The following is a 20,806-nucleotide window of genomic DNA, read 5'->3' as shown; positions in this document are numbered from 1 at the left end:
GGAAGAGATTCCTCAAGGGGATGCCGAGATCTTGTATTGAGAAACGGGAAGACTGAAAAGGGCTTAATTCCATGAGGATGTTTCAGGAGGACACATGTGGAGGGAAATAGCAGGAGCCCTCCTTTGGACGTGGTAAATATAAGGTACCTGTTACATGTTCATTGAAGCTGGATGTAGGGCTCTCCCATCCGGAGAGATCAACTGGGGTGTTACTAGTATATAGACAATATTAGCCACTGGTTGGGTGAAAGGGTCCACAGGAAGCCAGAGCTGACTGAAAGGAGAAGGGGACTCAACTCTGGTGCACCTCCAACATTCAGGGATAGAAGAGACAAGAAGGGACAGTGCAGAGCCCAGTGGGAGTATGCTGGTGACGAAATGAGTTGTTTCACAGTCAGTATCCTTGCCAGACAATGCTGATCCATCAACAAGATAAGACGAAGAAGTGGGATGACCGTGGACCTAGGGAGCTTACAGACAATCATAAGCGCAGCCTTTTACTTGTACTAAAACATTCTTTGCAACTTACTTCAGTGTCTTTCAAGGGCCCTAAAATAATGATCTATTTTGAGCTTCCTACAATGACGTCAGGTAGCAGTATTATGACCCCATATTGACAAGTGGGCTCAAGATCACACGGATTCAAAGAGGCTGCGCCAGACTCTGGCTCCATGAGTCATCGCAGTCTTCGCTCCCCTCAGACGCTCTGTGGACATTAAACACTAGACAGTGCTCCCAAGTCATCCTCTATCCTTCCAAAAACGACTACCTCACAACAATAAATTTATCTAAGCCTCTCCACATTACTAACTTGGCTTATAAGACCTCTTGGATACAAATTCTATTAACTGTGTGTCCACTATGCACAGAGCTGTGCCCTCTCACTGAGGCCTTCCAAGCAAAGGATGCCTCCGGGTGGTCTGCCAGGATCCTTCAACAAGTCCATGGTGGAATTTTAGTCAACGTGTTCTTATTTATTCTCATGATCATTTTTGTTAACCACCTCCCCTTTGCAGGCAGCTTTTATCTTGACTTTCTTTTGTCTGTCCCTTAAGGAAGGTGTTTTCCTGGGTTCCCAAAGGGGCATTTCTTTCTCTAAGTGCCACACTCAGACAGCTACAGTGCCCTCTTCTGGTGGAAATGCATAAATTTTTCATAATTATTTTTGCATGCTTCAGGTGATGCTCTCTGGGTTGTTTCCTTCTTCACGATGCCCAACCATGGGGGCTTATAAGAACTACATATGGTATTGTACATACCTACAATACCAGAAAACTTTTAAATAATGACCTCTATTATTTTGCCCTAAATGCACTAAAGAATTAATGCAATATATGGACCACGTGGGGAAAAAAAGATTTGCAAGTGAAAAATGATCATACCCAAACTTAGATTTTGCTCCCCATCCCCACAGCTGACCTCCACCTTGGAGGTGTCATCCAAACCCTTTCAGTTGAAAGTGTCAGTTTCAAACCTGCTAAAGCAAAACATCATTTCTTGTTTCATTTGATGAAAGAAAATCCAGGGCACCCTGGGTTTAGCTTTGGGCATACTGGGTTGATGAGCTCGAATAAAGTCACTGAGGCCAGACCTTGGCTCTGTTTCTCTCCATGGACTTCCTGGTCAAGAGGCCCAGAGAGAAAAGACGCTTTGGGGCCAATACGAACTTGCCTGCCTGCAGCTTTGGCTGAAAGACCAAATCAGATCATCTGGACCCAACACTGCAGCAAAAGGAACTAGGTATGCGATTTTCTTAAGCCTGGATCCATCACACCTGATGACAGTAGGTGAAGGTTATTTCTGCAAGCAAAATAACAGTAACTGGAACAGTAAAATAGAACAGTAGCAGAGGGCTGTTACATAAAAAAAAAAAAAAAAAAAAAAAAGACTGGGGTGGGGTGGGGTGATAGGAGCTCATTCCATGTGGGCACGACAGTGGTATTTTTTGGTAAAGGGTGGTATGTTTAACCAACCGATGGGAAAGGGCGGCAGGAGTTAGCATGGCCAAGCATCTTCTTTAATTTTCACAGCAGTCAGCTGACTCTGTCCTTGCTCTTCAAATGAGAGAACCAAGGTGTGGAGATGTTCAGTCCCTGGCCAAAACCCTCATGACTAATGAGACACAAAGGTGGCCGCGGGGACCCTGAGCTTCAGGTTCTGAAGTTCACGTTCGTTTCCCTCACCAGGAGGCACACCTGCCACCGAGACGGTAACTGAACGTAGGCAGCACTGGATGCAGTCGACACTGAATGCAGGCAACGTGGGGAAAGCGGAAGGCCATTTGTGAGAAAGGGGCATGCCTGCTGGACCAGGATGCTGGCCCAAAAGATAAAACCATACTCCTTTACACTGAATAGGAGGGAAACCCCTTTATAATCCAGAGAGCTCATCGAAAGCAGTATTATATTAAGATATTTTTATATCCTATAATTTTCCTTTGCTCTCTGAAAAAAAGGCATTTCTGACTTTTCAACTCATTTGAGAAACATGTATGTAAACGATGCAGAATAAGCTGACAATTTGAAATGGAAAGAATAGCCACATTGCTTTCTGTCCTCAGCCAGCTCCCCAGAAGCCTTCTGAAGAAGAGCAAATGCAGATGTGCATGTAGCACACAATGTTTTATTCAAAGATGCAGACCCTTCTTGCTTTGCTTGCTTGCCACATGATCTGAAGACAGGCCGTCTCCCTCAGCACTTTGAGGAACACCCTCTAGGCATTAAAACAATTCCCATGGGGGAGTTCCCATCATGGCTCAGTGGTTAGCGAATCTGACTAGGAACTGGGAGGTTGCAGGTTCGATCCCTGGCCTTGCTCAGTGGGTTAAGGATCCGGCATTGCCGTGAGCTGTGGTGTAGGTTGCAGATGCGGCTCGGATCCCAAGTTGCTGGGACTCTGGCATAGGCTGGTGGCTACAGCTCTGATTAGACCCCTAGCCCGGGTACCTCCATATGCCACAGGAGCAGCCCTAGAAAAGGCAAAAAGATCAAAAAAAAAAGAAAAAGAAAAACAAACAAACAAAACAAAACAAAACAAAACAAAAAACTTCCATGGGAAATGGGGCTAAAGAGAACATCTCAGAACTCATTAAGCTTTATGCCATTTAAACAAGATTTTTAATTTCCCTTGTTCTCTCTTTTGTTACATAATCAATAACTACAACACCTATTTCTTAATGATGCAACTTCTGGACTAGCCTGGAAAATGATGTCTGATTAACCTGCTAAAGTTCCTGCTTATAGAGAATGCAACCTCTAGGTTTCAAAAAGATCCTTTGCAACTCAGATGAAGCAGAAAAAGAACCTAAATATTTCCAGTGTCGCTCAGCCGTTTAGCCACAGAAGGAAAATCCTATGCTGAGATTCCAGAATTGTTCTTTGTTTTGGTAATCTTCCAGCATGTGCTTTTACTCTGCCAAATGCCACATCAGAGTCACAGATGGCAGCATGATTTGAGCAGGTTTGAGCTTCTCTGCTCTTTAATCCAAATCCTAAATTAGATGGAAGTCGATATTAACCTCTCAGCCTTCCCCACCCCCATCTTATCCTTCCTGTTCCTGCTTGTTTTCATCACATCGAGCTTTCAATTTTTTGACCTATTAGTATTTTTTTTACCAGCACAATTAAAACACCAGGGTGACAGTAATGTCAATACAATCTCTAAGCACCTCGAGCGTCAGCTTGCTTGTTTCAATTTGTACTCTCAAATCTAAACTAATTGAGGTTATCAAACAAATGCTGGATGGCTAGTTTTGCCTATTTATAAAGGTAGATATAATGTTGGTAGCAGGTTTGGGCTTGAGGTTTAAATATGAAAATATTATACTTGAGGCTGTTTCTACATAATATTCCTCCAATATCCAAACATTTGGCTTCGGATTGTTTTTCCCCATTTTCACTTTTTTAAACAGATGCTTGCTATGATTTAGATGTGACAAAGCCTAAAACCACCAATTGCACATACATTTCAGGTATGAAGGTTAAAGATGTTAATGCACCGAATTTCAATACCACAGAAGTATTCAACCCTACCCAAAGACATGAAAATCATATGTGATTTTTAAACTGCTAACTTCTTTTAGAATTCAATAAAAGTGAATTGAATGTCTCCTACATGCAAAGTGTGGGTCTGAGAATTTGAGAAACACAGTGATGGCTATTAAGGGATCTGCTCTTGAATTAATGCATGTAGCACTCTGTTATAACTGACTGACCCAAACATATTCCTATAGTACACGCTGAAAAGATCACCTTTCACTCAAGTATACAGTGCAAAGATCTCTGCTTACAGATGCCACTGATTTTGCTTGTGTTTTGCTACCAGGTTCCATAATATTGGGTGCTGTGGCATGCCCTTCAGGGCTTGGTTTAATGAATCAATTCATTCAACAAAGGTGCACACACTTAGTATGTTTTAGACACTAAACACAGCCCTGAAGATAGAAAGTCATCTCCGCACTCATGGGATACACACAGTCCAGTAGACAAGGCCATCCAGATAAGCCCACAAGCTGTAACGCAGCATGGAAGGGGCCGGGGAGGCATGCACATGGTCTTCGGGAGCCCTGCACTCCCCGTACAGCACAGGGAACTGTCTCCAGTCTCTTGGGATAGACCATGACGGAAGATACTATAAGAAAAACAGCATATATATATATATATATATATATATATATATATACACATGACTGGGTCACTCTGCTGTACAGCAGAAATTGGCACAATACTGTAAATCAGCTGTACTTTAAAAAAATCTTAGAAAATAAATCAATGATTAGAGCTCCATCGTGGCTCAGTGGTTAACAACCCAACTAGTATCCATGAGGACGCGGGTTCGATCTCTGGCCTCACTCAGTGGGTTAAGGATCTGGCGTTGCCTAGAGCTGTGATGTAGGTCACAGATGCGGCTCGGATCTGGCGTTGCTGTGGCTGTGGTGTAGGCCGGTGGCTACAGCTCCAATTCGATCTCTAGCCCGGGAACCTCCATATGCCGAGGGTTCAGCCCTAAAAAGCACAAGAAGACTAAATTAATTAATTAATTAATTAAAAGAAAAAAAAAATCCCTGTGCTTATGCCCATCTCTTCTTAGGTTCCAAATCTCATGCCTGCTCCTTGCTAACTCCCTTTCTCTAACTCAGAGCTCCCTGTATGTTCTCTAAAAAACAGACCCTTGGAAGAAGCACATAATCGGACTTTCAAATCTGGCCCCACCATCAACAAACTGCATGTCCTTAGACAAACTATTTTAACTCCTCGGAGTCTGCATGTCTCCTGTAACCTGGAAATGTGAATACTCTGCATATATCTGATGTGAGAGAAAAGAGAAAGGGCCCATGTCAGGTGCCAAGCAAAGGGTCTGAGCATCCTTCGTGTGGGTTCTCTCCCCACACTGCCGCAGTTTCTTTTTGTCTTTTCTAGGGCCGCTCCCGCGGCATATGGAGGTTCCCAGGCTAGAGGTCTAACCCGAGCTATAGCCTCTGTCCTACGCCAGAGCCATAGCAACTTGGGATCCAAGCCTCATCTGCAACCTACACCACAGCTCACGGCAACGCCAGATCCTTAACCCACTGAGTGAGGCTAGGGATCCAACCAGCAACCTCATGGTTCCTAGTCGGATTTGTTAACCACTGAGCCACAACGGGAACTCCCGTGGCCATGGTTTCTTCATGACCTTCTAGGTCACTTCTCAGTTCTGGCCTCACCGACCACTCTGAACTGTAATGATGACAGCCCATGTTTATTGATCATATGAAATGAGCCATGCATCCTTGAGGGGTCATCTCATTTCATCCCACAATAATCCATTGAGTAGAGACAGCCCAGCCAAACAATCTCACCTCAGGTTCCCATGACGACCAGCGCACGGCTCTTCCCACAGAGTCCCGGTACTACCCTAAGAACAGTCCAGCCCCCCAGTCACTCCCTAGCTTGCGCAGGCTGCTGCCTATTTGCAGTCTGACGGATCTGCATCATCTTCTCTGATGGCACCTCACTCCCCATCACCCCCAACCTGAGGCCTCTTGTTCCACGAGTATTACATGAGAAGGAAGAGTTTCCAGGCACAAGGCCACAAGGAAGACCATATTGCTGAGAACAAGAGGCTTCCTTCTCCAGCGTCTTTTCCTGTTTCCTTTGCGCAATGTCCCCCGGCCAAATGCTCCCCAACTGTTGCAACCAGCCTTGTAATCAAACTCTGCCAAAATGCAGCTGGCTGAGTGAGACACGTAGAAACACTTTAACCCTCTCCTGTCTACTATCTGCAGTTTGTACTTGTCTCAGAAGAAGGAAATTTGCCATTTCATTATACTACAGGGTAGAACAAGGTCAATGTCCTTAAGAAAAGTACGAGGGGCTTTAAGAAAAGAAACCTCATGGGATCTCAAGGTATCCATGCCTGGTGTCTCACAATGTCTCTGATGAATCACTTGACAAGAAGTCTAAGCAAGGAGATCCCTAATAAGCTGCAAATAATCTCTTATTGGCTATATGTGTGTTTTGCTTCCTAAAGCATCTATTCTATTTCCAGGTCCCTTTTCCTTGGAGGAAAAGCTATGATTCTGTGAACACACGGTCTCTACTGTGTGAGCTCCTGCACAAAGGAAAGAAAAAAAAAAAAAAAAAAGACTGGATTCTTCAAGGTTTATGATAAGACAGAAACCAAAAGGCTAGTTTTGTAACAAAAGGTCTTAGACGGTAGAGAGCAGAGAAGTGACAGGTTTAAGTAGTGACTTCCACTGCAATTCAGAGGTGCAAAGACCTTTCTGACCAACAACCACACAGTCCTCCATTTGGCTCATGGTTCTTGGAGGTGATTCACCGGGGGACTCAACACCTGGGAAGGTGTCCAGGCAGAGCTACCTTCAGGGTACATTGATGGATGTCCATTGTTTACGCTAAGAATACTTCTGAAATTAAGGGAGAAATTCACATCTTATCACGCCTGCTGTTTCAAGGTGTTGTGTGAACCCATTCATAACCTTTCTTTCAACAGCTTCATTCTGTCGTCTGGAAATCTGAGGAAATTTTAGGTGTCCCACAGTCTATCTTTGGCAGGTTTCTTGGTCAAGGTTGTTAACTTTGTTGGTAACAACTCATACCCATTTTAACATCTTTTTGCATTGAATTTTTAGCGTATCTAATGAAATAAAGTCATCTTTTAATTTCGCATTATGACAGTACTCTTTGTATCACCTTTAGCCTAATAATGAATTACTTTATTTTTTTTATGAATTACTTTATTAAGTTCAATAACGTAGTTGTTATAACACACATCTAAAAGCTTAGAATTCACCAAAGCAGATCAAACTCATTGTGGTCAAAAAAACCAACAATGTTTTCTTCTCAGTGGCTCCTAACTCCATAATTTCACCTCCTCTGTCTTGTTGCTCAAGCCTGAACAGTAGGAAACTTTCTGTCTCTACTTCTCCACCACATGCCCCTTGTCGCAATGACAGGCATCAGGGCCTGTTGATTCATTCTCCTCAAGATCAGTTTTTATCAGCATCTCACCGTCCTTCTTGCTACAACCATCTATAATCATGAGACCTATAAACGGGTCCTCCAAATCTGCGTGGTCACTTTGTTTTAATGTGTCCCCAGGCTGCAGCCAGAGTTAATCTCAGAAAAGCACAAATCCTCTATGTCATTCCCCTACTTAGAATCCTTCAGTGGCTTTCCATGTTTCTCATGATCAACGTGTAATGATCATGATTAGGCCCCATGCAACCCGAGGCCTGCCTCCACTTTGTCCTCTGCCCCAGTCATTCGCTCTCTTATTCTGACTTAGCCACACTGGCTGATCCAGGCTTTTTTCCACCTAAGGAACTTTCCATATACTGTTCACTGCCGGGAGCACTGCCTCCAACCCTCCTAGGTTCCTTTAACCCAGCTAACTTGTATTTACCCTGCAGATAAGAGCTAAAACATTCATTCAGGGGATAATTTCCTCCCCCCTCTACCTTACCAACAGACACATTGCCAACGAGGCCCCCAGTTCCATTTCCAAACTACCCTGAGTTCTTCCTTCACAGATCGGTCAATTTTCAATATTCACTTATTTAAAATACATGTAGCCTGTTTGAGTGATAACAGGTAAGAACATGAATCGACAAACCCAGATGAGCAGATCCCACCCTGTTTAACCGATTTACGTCCAAATCCCACCAATCTAAGATTATTTTAATCCTAATAATTACTTTTTTATTTTTTAAAAATTTTTAATTTATTTTTTAGCCATTCCCACAGGGTGTCGAAGTTCATGGGCCAAGGATCAAACCTGCACCACAGCTGCAACTCAAGCCACAGCAGTGACAATGGGATCCCACTGAGCTACCAGCAAACTCCTTAATCCCAGTCATTAATGCTGGGTTTGTCCTTCTTTCCTTGGTGCTATATAAAAGTCTAAGTGGGGTGTCTTATTCTGTCCCAGGGCACTGCATTGGCCCATCTTGTTTTTGGTACACACTGGTTACTGAAGAAAAGCTCATTTTTTCTTTTCACATTGTTTCACATGGCCCCCAAGTGTTCTGTGCTACACGTGAGTTCCTGCCACTGCCTGAGAACTTTTATTGGGTGCAGTGGGAACTCTATGGCCTGGAACCAGCCTCTCTGGGTACCTTTCAGGTCTTGCAGTTGCCAAGGATGCTGCCGAGGGAGAGAGCAGGACCATCCTACTGGCAGACTCAGCAGCCTCTGCTCCCACAGCAGTCTGCAAAATCTCCATCCTCTCTCAACCAGGAAGGTGTTTCTCTTTTCCTGCTCCTCCACTCATGGTGAGCACAATCTTTTAAAAAAGCAAAACGAGGGTTTCTTCCAAAGAGTTTCTCCTTTCTGCTTTGCAAAAACACCCTTGAAGCAAGAAACAAAATTTATCTACATAAAAGAAGAAGAAAGAGAATAGAATATAGGAAGAAAAATCACGCAGAATAATTCATGAGGTCACTTCTTGCCCACAGAATGTGCTCAACATATATATATATATATATATATATATATATGTTTATTGAAAGAACAGGTGGATTTGAAATAGTAATTCAATCCATGTGTGTTTTGTATGTCTGGGAGTATGTTGACAGACCTACCTGCATATATATATAGAGAGAGAGAGAGATGAGAGCTGATTTTTATGGGCAGCATTTCTAGTCTCTGTGCTAATTACAATAGCACCACATCCAGCTCCAGCTCCATGGTCAACTATGCACTTGGTAATAGAAGAGGAAAATGAACATGTGTCATAAGAGAGCTTCCTATAATACATGAAGCTCAGGATGTGTTCTCCATAGGCAGATAACAGTCCCTCTTCCCCTACAGGTGGGCAGGGAGTGTGAATGGCTGGAAGACAGGATGAAATGTAGGAGACCTGTGCCACATGTGAGGCATAGCAGAGTGCTTTGGGTATAGGCAGAGTTTAAATGCAGCAGACGCTAACAAATGATGTACTTTGGGACTGAGATAACCTTCCTCTCAAATGGGCAAACATTTCACTTCCCTCTTCCAAAGCTGAGATAAAGTTTGGAAAAAAAGATTTATTATCTCCCTTTATAAAAGTCACACGGGAGGGGGGAGGGAAATTGATTCTGACATAGTTCCTCAGCTGGATTTCTTATTTTTTCAGAAGAAATCCAGCAATTGGGCTATGCTTGCAGAAATTCAATTCAACTCAAAGGCTACATATCATCTAATATGGCCGATGCTTAAGAATATCAAATGAAGAACAATCATTTCCTGGGAATTGAGCTCTCTCCCAGCAATGAATATTTGGATTTTGCAAAATGTGTGTTCCTGCAGCACTGAAGCCAGTCAGGACCTTGGCAAGGTACCTGTCCTCCAGGACTGGTCGTTTTAAGAACAAAACCCCAGTTCCAGGAGGCACATTTGCTAGAATGGCAGTGGGCGGCAATTCAAGTAATTTGCTCCCTCACCACCTTGTGACAGTCCTGTTTCTGTGTCTGTGTTCCTTCTGCAGCTCCCCTTCTGCACCCAAAGGTTGATGCACCATTTCATCTGCACTTTCAGAAATCCAGCTTCCTTCTCATATCTCGTTTCTGGCTCACATGCCGCCTCCCTAGCCCTTTATCTCTATGGACTGAAAATCTTATAAAGAGTCTCCCTTTTGCATCAGACTCATATTTGGACCTCACAGATATCTTGGATCATTCATAGCCCCGCTCCATGAGCCCCAGCCCTAATTTTAAACAGGTCATATTGCCCTGTTTCAGAATTTGAATCTTTATCAAAGAATTCTAATAATGGATTTCTAGTTTTAAAAGACTCTCAGGATTGCCAGATACACGGCTAGCCTGCTACAGATGCTCTGGCCATCATTCATATCTAATTCATTTCAATCTCTGGAAAAGCCCAGTTCTTCAATCAAATATATTCAGCCTCCTTTAAGCAGACTCCCTCATTTAATATTCAAGCTAGTCCCCAATCAAGATTTTGTGGCACTCACTCTAAAGACCAGCAAGGAAAATTCTGTTATGCTTTTGTACTAAGCAAACAGGATATATGTTCCACAAGATGATATAGGTGCTTGGCAAAATACATATATACCCAGAGGCACTGAATCCAGCAACAGAGTCAACAAGTAGAGGCTTGTCCTCACCATAAGGAAGAAAGCTTCTGAGTAACAGGAGCTATTTCTCTATGCAATTATAACAGTGAAATGCCCCAACTCACATGTTGCAGATGAATGCTGCATTGCATAAGCCATATGATGAATGAGGATAAAATCAGGTCACAGAGCATTAGCGGAGAGAAAAATAACAACAAGGTATCCAACCATAATATTACAGCCAAGCGCGCAACCATAACATTACAGCCAAGCACGCTGTCAAAAGTCAGCACCTCTGATGGAACTAGCAAGGCCAGCAACTGTTGCCTGTGTTCCTGAGGGCCAGTGTTGCATGAGCCTGCTGTTCACTCAGAAGTGCTCTCAGTCGGTGCCTGCCTGGTCCCCGGGCTCACCGTCCTTATTCTACCCAGCCCAGGTCACCTGACCTGCCTTGAGCTTCAACCCTGTTACATCATTATAAACCAATCCCAGCCTTAGCAACAAGGAATTTAAGAAGTTCTAGACCAGTAGTTGGAGATGACACGCCTTCCACAATTTGACTTCGCCTCCCAGAACACACCTTCACAATTTGCACCTTGGTGGTTTTCTTCTGCTCACTCAAAGTTTACCAAAGTATGACTTTGGAAACCAGATGGGTGTAAGTTCTCATCCTATGTCCATGGGGAAGTTTTCATATCTGACTTCTTGCCTGTAAAATGAAAATAAAACCTGTACTTGCAAAGTTGTTACAAGCCTTCCCTAAAATGGTAAATACAAAATTGCCAGGCAAAGAATCTAGTGTATGGGAAGTGCTTAACGTGCTGCTTTTTCAAATTCCCATACTATAATTCTGGAGCTTTCCTCTGGTTTTATTCTGAGATCTTATTTGTCAAATTTTTCAATATTTCATTTCAAAAATTTCAGCACCCTAGGCATTTATTTTTCTAGGCCTGCACTACACAATTACAGCACCATATAATTAAATATGAATACTTAAATTTAAATTTTAATAACTTTTAAAAAGAGATTTAAATATTTAATTCCTCAGTTGCAGTAGCCACATTTCAAGTGCCCAATGGCCACATACAACTAATGGACTGTATCAAACAACCCAATAGAGAACATTGCCATTACAGCAAAAAGTTCTGTTATGTAGCACTGGCATAGATAATATCTAAGGAACTTCTTAATACATTTAATTACTTAGCTCTGAAGCATTTCATAACCTTTTCCTTAACATGCCAAAAAAATGACAGCTGACCCAGAGGCCATCTGCTTCTATGACACAAGTTATTAAACTTAAAAATTGCTTATGCTTGTTATGGTCACATGACAGTTTTGAGTCTTCTATTCTTAGGTTAGACCACCAGTGTACAAAAAGAATTAACCTCAGACTGAACTGACCTTTAGAAATAGAAATCATATTAAATATTCTTGCAGGGAGTTCCCATCATGGTTCAGTGAGTTAAGAATGCAACTAGTACCCATGAGGATGCAGGTTTGGTCCCTGGCTTTGCTCAGTGGGTTAAGGATCCAGCATTGCTGTGAGCTATGGTATAAGTTGCAGATGCAGCTTGAATCTGGCATTGCTGTGGCTGTGGTAAAGGCTGGCGGCTGCAGCTCAGATTTGATCCCTAGCCAGGGAACTTCCATATGCTGCAGGGGCAACCCTAAAAAGAATATATATATATATATATATATTGCAAGATTTTGAAATATTTCCCCTCAAAAAATTGAATTGAGCTAAGTATTTTCAAAGTTTGGGTCAAAGGAGTACCAATATCTCATATTTTATAACCATTTTAATGGTACCCATATTGATTCATGAGAACTCTTCATTATATTACATGATTCTTTGATGGTCCGAAGTGAAACAGACTAAACAAGGCATCCACAGGTTTCCCAACTTTTACTGCTGGTATCTTCCTCTTGCTAGCTTCCAAAAGGCCATGGGTTGCCCTTTAAAAAAACTCTTCTACTTCCATAGGAACTCTTTCTTCAGCGGAATCACCAGCTTAGAGTGAAAACCCACCTCATTTCATGGGGGGAAATTATGTGGCATAAAATATGATTTGTTCCTTCAATCAGCAAGTATTAATGAGTCCTTGGTACATGTCAGTTCTTGGCTAGATGCTGGAGACACAGTGATGAACAAAACAAACACGGCCTTTCTTTTGTGGTGCTTAGGGATGAATATTTTAATTCGGCCTGACTTAGATTAATAAAATTACAAGAATTTTCAGTTGTTTGATTTTTCTCATCCTCAGACTAAATGGTGTAGTCTTCTGTTGTCACATGTATGGAAGAGGGACATTCTGTTCCACAAACATCTTCATAGTCAAGTCAAAATTGTATGCTCCAAAGCTACCCACTCCTGGCCTGACTTAACCAGCCACCAATTTGGGCTAAGTCACCAAGATGATAAATGTGTTTCACTTCATAAACCAGCTGTAATTAATTGGTATTGATATCCGAGCTATTCTGAGAAGCTGTACTGAGAAGGATATCGAAGGCAGATTTAAGAGGGTGGGAGGTGTTGTGATCTATTAGCAATCTCTTCAAGGGATTGGAGTGTGACAGGTATGGCCAGTTACTTGTACTACCTGGGGAAAAAAGGAAAGGGTTGGTAGGGGAAAGTGTTATCCCAGAACAAGGCCAGCAAAGGCAGACATAGAAGCCCAGAAAAGCATCAAGTTCAGAGGGCTTATCTTCAAACTACCTATGTGTTCTTTGGTGGCTTCCAATGTGAATCAGTCTTATTCTTCTTGCTCTTTGCTTCTTTAAAAAGGCCCTCTTGGAGTTCCCATCGTGGCGCAGTGGTTAACGAATCCGACTAGGAACCATGAGGTTGCGGGTTCGGTCCCTGCCCTTGCTCAGTGGGTTAACGATCCGGCGTTGCAGTGAGCTGTGGTGTAGGTCGCAGACGCGGCTCGGATCCTGCGTTGCTGTGGCTCTGGTGTAGGCTGGCGGCCACAGCTCCGATTCAACCCCTAGCCTGGGAACCTCCATATGCCGCAGGAGCGGCCCAAGAAATAGCAAAAAGACAAAAAAAAAAAAAAAAAAAAGGCCCTCTTTCTCTTCTAAACTTTCCCCTAACCAAAGCATTTGTTTACATACAAATCATCTTGTTATCATTACCATTAAATTTGATATTCTTAAAATCCACCTCTAAAGTTGATGGGCTCTTCATTTACAGAGAACTAAATTTCAGAATCACCAATAAAACAAAGTTAGTTATGCAATTAGATCACTAACATGAAGTCCACCCCAACTGTTTAGGAGAATTCCATCAAGAAAGCTACATATATCTCTTAAAGTGTTTCTTAAGTGTGTTTCTTCAAGTTAACAAGAAGATGAATATGTGTTTAGTGCACAAAAGATAAAACAATAAACTATACTTTGAAGTTCTGTTCTCCCCCAAATGTTCCATTTCTCATTTCTATGCCATAAACACTTAAGTACTCCCCAAAATGATTTTTTTTTTTTGTCTTTTGTCTTTTTAGGGCCGCACCCACGGCATATGGAGGCTCCCAGGCTAGGGGTCCAATCGGAGCTGTAGCCACCGGCCTACACCACAGCCACAGCAATACCAGATCTGAACCGCATCTGTGACCTACACCACAGCTCACGGCAACGCCGGATCGTTAACCCACTGAGCAAGGCCAGGGATCGAACCTACAACGTCATGGTTCCTAGTCAGATTCGTTAACCACTGCACCATGACAGGAACTCCTAAAATGATTTTTTGATTATTCAAAAAGAACCATGAAAACAGCTTTTCCCTCCACCACCGTGTGTGTGTGTGTGTGTGTGTGTGTGTGTGTGTGTGTGCATGTGGCACACACATCTCTAGGCTAAAGATAAACCAGAAGAATGGAAACTAGCTACAAAATTACCAGTGAATGAACAATTTACTGCAATGTCTAGCATATCATTCTTCTAACTCCATGACATTATTTATTACAGTGAAGAGATGAGTTATTTCATGCCTACAAGTTGTATAGCAGAGGTCTATTCATCTTTTAATGATGTATATTGAATGAAAAGAGTAATGGTACTTACATATTTTAAGCTAAATGGCAAATGTAAAAAAACAAAACAAAACACTCAAGCAAAAAAAAAAAAAAAAAACCGCTCCAATTTACTCTGTCAACCAATAATCTCATGATACACAACTCTGAGTCAAAAGAACTGAATATTTGTCTATCTCTGCCCCCTTGTGGTGACATGTACCTCTCAGGTAAGAGAAGCAAAATTTTAGAGGGAAACACTTTAAAAATAGACAGGAAAAAATTAAAGTAGAAAGGAACTATTATACTTAATACATAATAGAATAATTTTATTTCCATCAACATGTGTATACGTATTTAACATCTGTGTGTAATTTTTAAGAGCTATGGTACCAGAATAGTTATAAATGCAGAATCTAAATTAGTCTGAGACAGAAACAAATAGCAAAATTATACTTAATATTTCATTTAGGTTTTCAAAATATTACGATGGTAATTATACAGAACTACATTCTACCCAGAGACTATACAGGATTAAATGATATATGACATTCAATCACACTGAGGAATGTTTATTGAAGACCTTCTTACTACATTCCAGGCATGGGACTAGATCTTGGGAAGTACATGATAAGCAATAATAAACACAGTCTTCGCTCTCATGAAGTTTATGCCTTGTGAAGAAAAAAAAGACAAGCAACAAATAATCACACTAAAAACGTTACCCTCTCAGAGGGGTGTTTGAAGATGAGAATATGGTTCCATGAGAGATGATAATGAAAATTATCTAGTGACGGGGGAGGCTAAAAAGGGAAGAGGGTGGGAAGGCTGTGCCTATGGGGGGGCGGTTAGGGAGTATATATGAGGACTTTCTGTTCAATTTTACTGTGAACTTAAAACTTATCTGAAAAAAAGAAAGTCGACTAAATAAAGAGAGAGAGAGAAAGAGGGGTTTCATTGCAAAGGGCACTGAGGTAGGTAGGAAAAGACATGCACAGGGAAGAACACCAAAACAGGCCGTGGCGTGGCACATTTCATGGTCAGAAAAGGCCAATGCCTGAAGCCCAAAGCAGGAGAGAGTCTCCGAGAAGCATGGAAAGGGATTCAGGGGCTAAAGCATGTGGGCCGCGTTGTGAATTTAGGTCTTCAGGCGAAATGTAAAGCTGTTAAAATGGCTTAAAGAGGACAGCGGTGATCTCATTTGTATTGTAGAACTATATTAAGTATTTTAAAATAAATCTTACAGCAAGAGGAGACGCGGGAGACAAAGTAATATACTACTTTTATTATATTGTCATACATTTGGTAAATGCTTACTAGGTGCCAGACTGTTCTAAGCTTATAAGTGTAAAAATTTAAACCTCACAACTGCACAAGGTCTGTAATAGAGAGTAGTGGTTTCAACAAGAAATGATCGAAGTTTAGACTAAAATGGTGGCGATGGAAAGGAATGATGAAAATGCATTTGAAACGTATATGGAAGAATCCATGATGGGTTGGATTTGGAGACAAAGAAGGAGCGAGTGATGTGAATGACTCCTTGGTTTCTGGCTCATGCCACTGGAGGGAAAGTTGATGCCACATCCTGAAATAGAGAACTTCAAGGAAGATCAGATTTGGAGAGCTGGGGTGGTGGGGGGGATGAGAAGAATATACCATTCTGCGGTCTTGGAAACGCTGGGTCTGAAGCATCTCTGAGACATCCAAGTGCACATGGGTCACTCCCAGGAAGATCTGGGTCACATCTAGAGCCACAGACTGGTAAACAGTTTCCTCAAAAATAGTGACTAAAGCCATGGCAAAGATGAAATTGTCTTTGGAAGGAGCACAGAGAAAAAGAAGAATAGAACTAAGCCTTGAGGAGGACACGTATATATTGGCCAGGAGGAAGAAGATGCGCTTATAAAAGAGCAAGACCAACCAACCTCTGACCAGAGACGCTTAGAGTATCTTGGTTGTAGAGGAGTTAGAAGATATCACTTAAGAAGGATGCTGGAAAATCTCAGGAGGAAGAGAGACTTCAGTCAACCCAAGAGACATGTAGGAACTGGGTAAAGGTTGAGTTGATGGCAAACAAGAGGACAAAGGCACAAAAACTCAGTTCACCAATGGTTAATTCACTGACAACCAACCCAATAAATATATTGACTTGACAAAAGGTAATCCTATAGGTTTTAAGAAGAATAATTGATTTGATCACTGAATATGAAATAGTTCATATATAGTGAGTAAAATCTTAGTTTTCATATGGGAATTCTCAATTTATACTGATTTTAATTGCTTTTTAAAATGCCATTTTGTATTGAGACAACCTTTTAGCATTCATCTATTATCATTTATAATATCTTCAACCAAATTACTTTTGCCTTTATGCAACATCTTTTTTATTGGTCTATTGTGGTCATTTCTTTTCATTGTTTTTTTGTGTTTTCAAGAATCATTTTGCAAATTGCTACAAACCAAGTCAAGATACTCTAATTGTTCCTTGATAGAAGCTGCATTTTTAGTTTCATGGAAATGTGATTTTTAACTAATTCTGATTCTTTTAAATAAAGTTAAATTTAATTCTAAACTAAAACATTTCATTTAATTAAAATTTAATTTAAAATTCTGATTTATTTTAGTGCTTGTGAGTTTAAAGTTTAATCATAATTAAAGTTTAATCTTAAATTTTAAATGCTAGAGATATAAAGGGAAAGCTGGCATGCCATTTGAGGAAATGGCAAAAGAAATAGGAGAATGCTTAAAGTTTACTGAAATAGAAAATGACATTCAAAGATAACCGAAAATATTTCAGAGGTAGACGAGTGGTCTCATTATATATAAAATAGGGCAAAAAAGGGGGAGGTTAGAAAACAGCTTTTCTTTGAGAATTTTTTCATCAATACTGTTTCTGTGTAGAGAATAGACTTGTGGTTGCTGGGGTGAGGGGAGGGAAGGATTGGGAGTTTGGGATTACCAGAGGCAAACTATTATACATAGGATGGATAAACAACAAGGCCCTGCTCTATAGTACAGGGAACTTTATTCAATAGCCTATGATAAGCCATAAAGGAAAAGAACATGAAAAAGAAGATATATGCATATATATCATGGCAATGCCAGATCCTTAACCCACTGGGTGTGCAAGGCCAGGGATCGAACCTGTGTCTTCATGGTTACTAGGCAGATTCGTTTCTACTAAGCCACAATGGGAACTTTCTAAATGTTTTTAAAAAAATACTTATTCTGTTTTTCTAAACTTTAGCATTTATATATTTTTTGATCAGGTACTCAGATGATATATCAACATTAAAAAGCTAATATGCAGAAAATCATATTTCATCACTGAGAACCAAAGTGAAATAGCCAAATTGCTTTAACTCTTAAAATCATTTGGAATAAACTGATGAATATGGCAAATTTGGGTGAACCCAGTCACTTGACAAATGGCATTTCAGTGAATTAGAATTTTAGCAAATATATATATATATATATATTGTTTTGGGGGGCTGCACCTGTGGCATATGGAGGTTCCCAGGCTAGGGGTCCAATCGGAGCTACAGCTGCTGGCCACAGCCACAGCAACACGGGATCCGAGCCAAGTCTGTGACCTACACCACAGCTCAGGGCAACACTGAATCCCTAACCCACTGAGCGAGGCCAGGGATTGAACCTGCAGCCTCATGGTTCCTAGTCGGATTCATTCCACTGCACCACAATGGGAACTCCAGCAAATGTATTTTCAAATTAGGTGTCCGATTCACTGCAACAAAGACAAGCTTCCTTTTTTCAAAGCTCTCACAATCTAGAAGGAGAGAGAAATCCTCAGAGTTGCAAACTTTCTAACAAATATTTTTCCAGAAATGGCAAATAAGGTAGCTTCAGTATTCAATGCTCAGGAGATATGGATGATGGCCAGTGGTAGGAAATGAGGAATGAATAAGAGCCTATCAAGTTGAATTACTTTTAGGAAATAGGATTTCTTATTAATGAAAAAGATTTAGAACTTGATTGGGTGTGGAGGATGATTGAAGGAGCAGATCCAAAGATGATGTGCAACTTAGATAAATGGGAAAATTCCTGAAATAGGGAAATTTGAAGAGAGAGCTGCTAGAAGGAAAGATATTTAGAGTGAGACAGAGAAAGATTATACATTCAGTTTTAGAAATGTTAAGTTTCAGGTGTTTGTGCAGCATCTAAATTCAGAATGTCAAATAGAGATTGATTGAATGGTCATAGAAGACAAAAACAATGGGTGGATGAGATAAAAGTAGGAACATAGTTTGTAACTGAAACCATAGGAGTGAATGATACCAACAGCAGAATATTTAGAGTAAGAAAAGACTCAGCCATAAAAAAAGAATGAAATGTTCCCATTTGTAGCAACATGGATGGACTTGGAGGTAATTATGGTAAAATAAATCAGACAGAGAAAGACAAATACTGTATGATATCATTTATATGTGGAATCTTAAAAATACAGCAAACTAGTGAACACAACAAAATAGAATCAGCCTCACTGATACAGAGAACAAACTAGTGGTTGTCAGTGGGGAGGAGGAATGCAGGGGTGGAAGAATGGGTAACACAAACTGCTGGATGTAAGACAGACTCAAGGATGTACTACTGTACTGCACAGGGAATAGAGCCGGTACTTCGTAACAACTGAAAATAGAAAATAACCCTTAAAACTGAATAAATTTTTTATTAACAAAAAAAGGAATCTGGGGAAAGAAACCCTGAAGACATCAACATTTAAGAAAAAGTCAGAGGAAAAAGAATCCCCTGAAGTTAGACAGAGAGAGTGGCTGGAAAAGTAGTACAGACTGAAAAGGGTGCTAAAGAAAGGAGAGCATGTTTCAGGAAAGAATGAGTAGTCAATGGAACTAAGTATTTCCGAAAGGTTGCACTAGCTCAGGCAGTCTAGACCTAGACCTAGGTCTAGACCTAGGCAGTCTCCACTGGGTGTGTTACCAGAAAATAGGAGGCAAATCATTAGAGTGGGAAGGACACAAGCCAGGTTTCTTGAAGAATGAGCATGAGGAAATAGAGACAGCACACAAAGAGAGTGAAGGAGGGAAAAGCAGTTTCAGGGAATGGCTTTTCCCAAGACTGTAGGGATAGAAGCAAGTTTAAATGCAGACAGAAAGCAAAAATAAAGTGAGAGAGTTTAAAGATACAGGGAGCTTCTACCATGCTTGCTTCTTGAACAAACGGCTTTCTAGTTCTATTTCTCTTCTTTTTCTATTTTTCTATTCTTATTCTAACTCTATTCTCAATTCTTTCATCTGCAATATGGGATACAAAATAGTGCCTACTTCATGAGCACGGATGATAAAAGCCGCCCAGATCTTCACATCCTGCCTGGCACATACTAATCAATAAATACTGGCTAATATTCACTAGCAGGAGTACAACTGGGGCAGGAGGAAAGGACAGAAATGGGATTTGGATTCATGCTACATGTAGATTTGGCAATAGGAAAGAAATGAACAAAGTGTCAGTCTCATAACCACAGTTATCTCTGCCAAACAGAGAATAGAAAAAAATGGTAGTGGAAGCAGAGGATGAGGAAGCAAGAAAAGGGGTTGTTTTCCTCCCATACAAGAGAGGGAGTAAGGAAATGAAGAAACTAAAATTCTTCAGGTGTCTTCTATAGACATACATTAAAATACTTTGTCTACGTCATCATCTTTGGTTCTCAAAATAGTTATTATTGTCATTTCATAGATGAGCAAACTAAAGATTCTAAACAATCCAGGAGAGTGAAAGGGGTCTTTCCCCATAGTCATTTAAGAACTCAAGCTGATAGAAATTCTGCCATTTTCAACAATACGGCTCCCAGGTTTGGCATAATCATCTCCGGCCAAGAAAAAATTTAGGAAGAAGAGTTTCATTTTTCTTAATCTGTTGCTGTTGTTGTTGTTGTTTTGTTTCTTTGTTTGCTGGTTTGTTTGTTATGGACCAGGATGATGGGATGGGGCAGACTTGGAAGGATTGATTCCCTTTGCCATTGACTGGAAATGACACACAGTCAGCAGTCTCTGCCACTGTTTGTTTATTTGTTTGAGAAGTATTGAGAGCAGGCAGGAAGATCATGAGTTTATTTTGGAAACATTTAAGATTAATTTGTATATATACAAATGGAACTTCACATATAAAAGGAGAGCATAAGAGAATCTCAATGGAGTTTTGAGGAGAACCAAGACTATTAAACTTTGAAACAAGTAAGATTGCTCAAAAAAAGACAGTAGCCATAGAAC

General features: G+C 40.9%; 1 long non-coding RNA gene across 1 annotated transcript in view; it reads right to left on the bottom strand.

The window, feature by feature from the left end:
* The window catches only part of LOC146404227 (uncharacterized), a 335,728-nt gene that overhangs the window by 116,239 nt on the left and 198,683 nt on the right, over positions 1–20,806 (bottom strand). The window lies entirely within an intron of this gene.

Source organism: Sus scrofa, chromosome 4, assembly GCF_054392235.1.
Source record: "Sus scrofa isolate SSC_HxYL_T2T_F1_AM1 chromosome 4, Sscrofa_HxYL_maternal_Yorkshire_Landrace_v2.0, whole genome shotgun sequence".
NCBI lineage: Eukaryota > Metazoa > Chordata > Mammalia > Artiodactyla > Suidae > Sus > Sus scrofa.
This window is presented reverse-complemented; position numbering and strand designations above follow the sequence as displayed.